At 35.9% G+C, this 7,430-nt stretch overlaps 1 pseudogene; it reads left to right on the forward strand.

Moving 5' to 3' along the window:
• Window positions 1–1,665: 1,665 nt before the first annotated feature.
• On the forward strand, window positions 1,666–2,990 carry LOC104605456 (leucine-rich repeat receptor-like serine/threonine/tyrosine-protein kinase SOBIR1 pseudogene; annotated as a pseudogene).
• Window positions 2,991–7,430: the final 4,440 nt, after the last annotated feature.

Below are 7,430 nucleotides of genomic sequence, written 5' to 3' on the forward strand. Positions count from 1 at the left end.
ATTTCATGCCCTTTATATGAGGGATATCATTTGTTGATTTCTCATTTATCTATATACACTAATTTTATTGTTAGGATATATATAAATGCCACATTCCAAGAAAATTCTTTATAGTGAGTCTTTTATTTGAATTATGAAAATAAATTAAAAATATTGATAAGGATCTTAAATTTTTAAAACCAAATTCTTTTATAAGTAGTCACGTTGGATGTTAAAGTTGCTCACATTTTTTAGAATGAATAGATACATGCTTGAAAAAAAGGCATGTATTTAGAAGTGGAGGCACTTACTTTTTTTATATTCATTTTTGAAAATGTAGGAAGTTATATATTAAAAGAAGAAACTCTCTAGTCTAAGTTACCACACACAAATAAAAGTTTTTATAATGATTTTTTTTTATTTGAATAAAGAAATTGAGAGGATGTTTGGTACTGTAGTTGAATAAAAGTTTTTATATGCCATAAAACATCATTAGGCACCACAAAAGTTGAATATTAAATAAATAGATATGTATTGGGGAAATATTAAAAATGGTGTTTTCATCAACAATTGGCTCTTACATAAACCGAGACAAACATTCATCTAATAAATGACATTTTAAAATAAATGCGTATGTGGTGATAAGCTAGCATCGTTTTTTGAATAAACGGCTATAAAACGAAACACCATTTGAATTAATAATATTAAAATGATCCCACAAGATTTGAAGTGAGATTATTTTTATACAAAGTCACATATTTGGAAATTAGTACTTTTTTTTCGCTTCATAAGGCTACACAACAGGGGGTAGCCCATCCCCTTTCCCTTAACCCCCCTAACCCCTAGTGGTAGCGGGATTTGGAAGTTAGCACTTTTTAATGAGAGTAAAATATTAACAATTACTTTTTTGAAGGTTAATAAACACAAGTCTAAGTAATGAGACTTCTTCAATATTTTTTTTTTCAAAAAGATAAGAAGCTTTATGTTTGAAGAAAGTTCACTATAATTTGTTTTATTCTACACTATTAAAAATCATTATAATGGGTGTTTTATTTGAATTACAAAATTATATTATAATATAATTTATATATACACATACGTTTTGAATTGATATTATTTAGAAGTAGTGATATGTTTATAAATTAACACCTTTTATGAACAGGTTTAAGTACTTTCCTTTTCTAAGGATAGACATGTGTTTGGGGTTAGAGGCTTTTATTTGAGTTAAATCATCCACTTCTTGGGTACTCTTTTTTGAAAATTGGAAAACTATGTGTTTCAAGGAAAAACTTTATAAATTGACATTCGTTTATATGTAGCAAATGTGTAAAAGTAACACTTCTTATAAAAGTGAATTTAACTATTCCTACCTTCTTATGGTGGGTAAAAACATATTAGACGAAGAGAACTTTTAATTAAGAGTTCATCACTTCTCAATTTTTTTTGAAAATATAAGATACCATAAGTTAGAAGGGAAAGTTCTTATTATAAGTTATTTTGCATCATATAATTTTTTTTTGTAATATCTTGTATCATATAATGAGTGTTTTATTTGAATTAAAAAAATAAATTAAAAATGATTAACATAGATTCTACACCTTTTGAAGTAAGACATTTTGTTTGCGTAACGTGTTTACAATTTAGCATTTTTTATGAAATCATAATTAACTATTCATACCTTTTTGAAATCTCCAATTTTTTAATCTATCCAGGAATGAATTCCTACAAGGTCCAATGCATACATCGCTGAACCAGGTCCAACACTCCAAATCCGGCTTGGGGATGAAGAATATTCTCCCTAACTGTTACATACTCGCCGAGAATAATATGACAAATAATCACAGCAATTCTGCCATGGCATTGTTAGTTAGAAAAACTAATTCCAATAGAATCGATTGTAATGAAGCCAAAGCTCCTTCGCCTTCTAAAAAAACCTACAAACACGACAAGAGCAAAAAGTAGCTTAAGGGCTAGATCTTCGGATTCCTTGCCGGTGTGGCTGCTGGAATGGTATTGGGATTGATTGTGTCGGTATTGTTTAAATTACTACTCATTTGCATAAAAGGCAGGTTGAAGGACTCGGGCCTTGCTATCTTTTGTTCGCTGATCAAGAAGGCCAAAGATTTAGCATTCTTAGAAAAAGAAGATGGGCTTGCATCTCTAAAGATCATTGGACAAGGAGGATGCGGAGAGGTTTACAAGGCTCAATTGACAGGAAATAACAAGAAGATTATAGCAATCAAGAAGATAATACAGCCCAACCCCATCGATGCAGTTGAACTAGCAAAGGAAGATAGTAAGCTTCTAGCAAAGAAGATGCGGCAAATTCGTTCGGAAATCCAAACTGTGTGTCAGATTTGGCACTAAAACTTGCTCCCTCTGCTAGACCATGTGCCATGGCCAGATTGCCACTACCTGATGTATGAATACATGAAGAACGGGAGCTTATAGGACATGTTGAATAAGGTACCGAAAGGGAAGAGAGAATTGGATTGGATGGCGCAACACAAGATTGCGCTGGGAGTGGTCACCGGCCTTGAGTATCTCCATATGCACCACAACCTTCGTATTATTCACATAGATCTCAAGCCTGGAAACATACTTCTTGACAATGATATGGAGGTGCGCATCCCTAATTTTGGGATAGCAAAGGCAGTCACAGAGATGAACACCCATGTCACAACCTCCAATGTGGCTGGGACTGTTGGATATATTGCACCCGAGTACCATCAAACTCTAAAATTTACAAACAAGTGCGACATTTACAACTTTGGCGTCATTCTAGCAGTGTTTGTTCTAGGCAAGCTGCCTTCGGGTGACTTCTTTCAGACCATAGAGGAAATAAGCCTGGTCAAATGGCACAGAAACCAAATAAATTCGGAGAATGGGTACGAGAATCAGATATGTTGGTTCTCAAAATTGCCTGCTTCTGCATTGTGGATGATCCAAAGGAGAGACCTAGCAGTAAGGAAGTAAGGACCATGCTGTCTCAGATCAAGCATGAAGAATAGATTACAAAAGTGGTTGGTGCAATGAAGGTTGCAGGTGGAGTAAAGTTGGGGGTTGCAGCTACTACCATGTCAGCAGCAGCAACTACAACTATGGTAGGATCTAAACGGGAATTAAATGATGCTAGCAAGTAGCCTTAATAGTGTCATTGATGAAAGGGTAAAAATGTAACTATACACTTTTTCTGTCTTGGTCATTGATGAAAGGGAGCTATTTGTCGATTTTTCCAAAAAATAGAAGGGAGGTTTTTGATAAAGTGAAATTATAGGGAAGGTTCTTATGATTGTCAAAAACTTCAAGAGAGGTTTTTGTATTTTACCCTAATTTTAACGTTACAACAAAAAGGAAGTTAAAGGTTTCTTTCAAATTCCTATTCTCCAATGTTCATAAGCTTTTACTAATTTAGAAGAAAATGAGATGGAGACAAAAAAATTAAAGCCTTGCCTTATTAAATTAAGAATGAGAAGGATTGAAAATATCTTTTGTTTTGGATGGAGAAAGGACAAGTTAAAGTTGAAGATAAGACAACTTTCTCTTTGAAGGGTGTATCAAAGAAGAAGGTTTAAACAAAAGTTTCTTTTGTCCTAAGAATAGGAATTTGCCTTGTTTATGTAAAAAGCAAAGATGATTAGACTTAGACTATGTTTGGTGAATAAGAGGTTTGGAAAAGAAGTACTTGTCGCAAAAGTATTTTTTCGAAATGCTTCTTTTAACAGGGCATGAATGCTGTTTTGTGACTCACATTCCAACCACTTATTGTGTTTTTAAGCACTTATTAGGGTGGGGGATGTTTGGTGACCCACCTTCCCCACAAGTGCTTATTTTGGTTTAAATGATACTTTTGGCTTTCACTCCACACATACTTATAAACAATGCTTTCCATATCATTATAATATACATTTGAATAAAAAATTGTCACATCACTATATCATGACACATGGATAATAATAATAATAAATACTTCCAAAAAGCATTTTCAAGGTTTATTTTTCATAAAGTACTTCCAAAAAATGCTTTTGAGAAACATCTTTTACAAATTACTTCCAGAAAGCACTTTCAAGGCACAATTTTCATAAAATACTTTCAAAAAATGCTTTTATGGTGTAGTTTTCACAAATTACTCCCAGAAAGAACTTTTAAGGACCAGTTTTCACAAAATATTTCTAGAAAGTGCTTTTAAGGACCAATTTTCACAAATTACTTCCAGAAAATACTTTTAAGGACTAGTTGGAAAATTTTAACTATACATATAAATCAACAAAAAAATAAAAATGGGATAATTTAAACTATACATATAAATCAATAGATGGAAATTCAGATTATTCAAGAGAAAAAACCACCACCAATATCAAATTAAAAAATAGGATGACTAAATTCGGATTATTCAAAAAAAATAAAATAGGATAATATTAACTACACATATATAAATCAACAAATAAATAAAAATAGGATAATTTTAATTGTACATATAAAACAATAATTGAAAATTTTAGATTATTCAACAAAACAAAAAAAACACCACCATTATCAAATTAAAAAAAAACAAAATAGAATGACTAAATTCAGATTATTCAAAAAAATGAAAATTTAGGTTATCAAAAAAATATTAAAAACATCACCAAAAAATTCATGAAAAATTCACAAATATTCACACTTCAAGAATATATTCACACAAATAGTCACAAATATTAAAATTCAATCACAATTAAAGAATGTATTCACACAAATATTCACAAATATTCATCCAACTTCAACAAATTTTCACACAAATATTCACAAATATTCATCCAACTTAAGCAAATTTTTTGCATGATTTCTAACAAAAAAACACCCATAAGAATTTCAAATTTAAAATTTCTCATATGAACACAAAAAAAAAAAATCAAATTAGAGAAATAATCATCCAATAAAACCCAAAAAAACAATCATGAAAGGGAGGAGTTTGGGCGAACTCACCTTCTAGTCGTCGGCGGTTGGATGGTGGGATATCGCCGTTGATGTCACTCAAACACAGATCTATGACCAGAGAGAAAAGGGTAGTTTCAAACTTCAAAAAAGCAAAAAAAATTTGCCTCAAATTGATAGAATACTAGAGAAAAACAAAGATAAGAACAAAACGATAGGTCCGCCTACCATTTTTTGCTCACCGTCGAATGTTGTCGGTGGACTTGCAACTGATGCCGTTGCTGCCTGGTATGGTGTAAGGTTTCGAATGGAGGAGGATAAAATAATAGGGACTGGTTCGTCTCATTCGAATGAAGAAGCACTTCTTCAAAAAGTGTTGAGAAAAAGCCACATCCATGTCACTTTTTTAAGAAATGCTTCTTTTAACAAGAAGTATTTTTTCCCCACTTTTTTACTAAGTACTTAAAAATCAACTAATGTGTGGTCTCATGTCTTAAAAGAAGTACTTTTTAAAAGTGAAACCAAACAGGGCCTTAAAGGCTCAAAGGCTCAAGGACACTTTTTCCGACCTTGAAACTAGGTAATACAACCTTTTAGTTCTTTAAGAAAAAGTGTGATAGGTCACTCAAGTACCTTTGGTACCAAGTCCATTAAATGGAGTGTACGACTTCATTTTATGATGGGCATGGCACATTCAATTCATGTTAAAATAGAGAAGCAATTTGAGTATAAACTCACTATATTGTTTTAAGAGGTTTGATATTCAATATATAGGTTATGTGTCATATGGATGAAGGATACATGATAAAGATTATGTTATGGACGCCTTCCTCGGGAAGACGTACCATCGCCGCTGGCAGCAACAAGCCCCGGGCCCACCGCCAGCAGCAGCAAGGATTCAGTGATGCTCATCCTACCCAGTTCGGCAACAGCAGCCTTATCTAGATTAGATTAGCTCATTTTGCTTGTTCTTATCTTATTGTTCTTATCTCTTATCTTATCTTGTTAATAGCTTATCAGATTAGGATTAGCTTAGCTTATCTTATCTTGTTAGTAGCTTATCAGATTAGGATTAGCTTATCTTATCAGATTAGGATTAGCTTAGTTTATCTTATCTTGTTATTAGCTTATCAGATTAGGATTAGCTTATCTTATCCGTAGCAAGATAAAACTAGAAGTCTCCCTATTCAGCAAGGAGACTCCCTTTGATTAGGACTCTTGTAATCTCCTATTTAAGGAGACCCCATTATTGAATGAGATATCAAATTATTCAGTCAAGAGTGAGTTAGGAGAGTTGGTGATCTCTTGGACAAATCACCGAAGGTGCCAAGATAGGTTCATCATGAGCAGGAAGGAACAAGGGAGAACAGTAGGTTTTCCCCGTGGACCGACCCGTGACGAGATCCTATTCCCGGGCCCGCAACAACTTGGTATCAGAGCAAGGCGTCATGGGAGATTTGGAGCAGCTACCTTCCAGGGTCCACGACCTCGAGCACCAACTCGTGGAGACCAGCTCCGAAGTTCGTGAGATCAAAGGTGAAGTGCGAGAACTGCGACGACTAATGGAGATGTTTCTTTCCAGCAGGGAAAGGAACTCTGACGGAGGAACAGCAGCTAACGACCGCCGGCCAGATCTGCTAGAGTCTTCCGGCGAACAGCAGTCCGTCGGCCATGGAGCAACCATCATCCCCAAGTACAGCAGGCTGGAGTTCCCATCATACAACGGCAACGGAGACCCCCTAGGCTGGCTGTATCGCTGCGAGAAGTTCTTTCAGAATCAACAGACAAATGACCAGGACAAGGTAAACCTAGCCGCCTTTCATTTAACAAAAGAAGCACAGCTTTGGTTTTATCGGTTAGAGCAAGAAGAACCCGGGCTCAGTTGGCCCCAGTTTAAATCCTATTGCCTTCTTCGGTTCGGACCCCCATTGACCAGCAATCCACTGGGTGAGCTAATTAACCTTAAACAGATCGGAACAGTTGTTGAATACCAGCGACAGTTCCAAACCCTCCTCGTGAGGGCATCCTCCGTGCGACCAGACCAGCAAGTCGATATGTTCACAGCAGGGTTAGCAGAACCCCTGCGAGTGGATGTCGAGATGCAGAATCCCCCAAATTTGGTCACAACCATGAACTTAGCCCGCGCATTTGAGCGCAAGCTGCAGCTCAGCCGCGAAATTTTTAATGTGGGTCATCCACCGAACTCGTGGGTGCCCCCAAGACCAGCAGCAACAACCCCCTCTTCTGCTACCAGTCGGGAAATGAAGCCTCCCACGACCACCACCTCTAGAGCAGTGACAAGTACAGGCAGTAACATGGTCACTCCTCCCATCAAGCGCTTGACCAGGGTAGAAATGGCAGAGCGCCGAGCGAGAGGTCAATGTTTCAACTGTGATGACCTCTACTCGGCAGGACATAGATGCAAGAGGCTTTTTTGCCTTCTCATAGATGAGCAAGAGGAGGAGGAAGGGGAACCCGTCACATTCAAACCAGAGATCTCTCTCCATGCGATCACCGGTATTAAAACCTCTCAGACC

This window comes from Nelumbo nucifera, chromosome 8, assembly GCF_055504915.1.
Source record: "Nelumbo nucifera cultivar China Antique chromosome 8, China Antique-T2T, whole genome shotgun sequence".
NCBI lineage: Eukaryota > Viridiplantae > Streptophyta > Magnoliopsida > Proteales > Nelumbonaceae > Nelumbo > Nelumbo nucifera.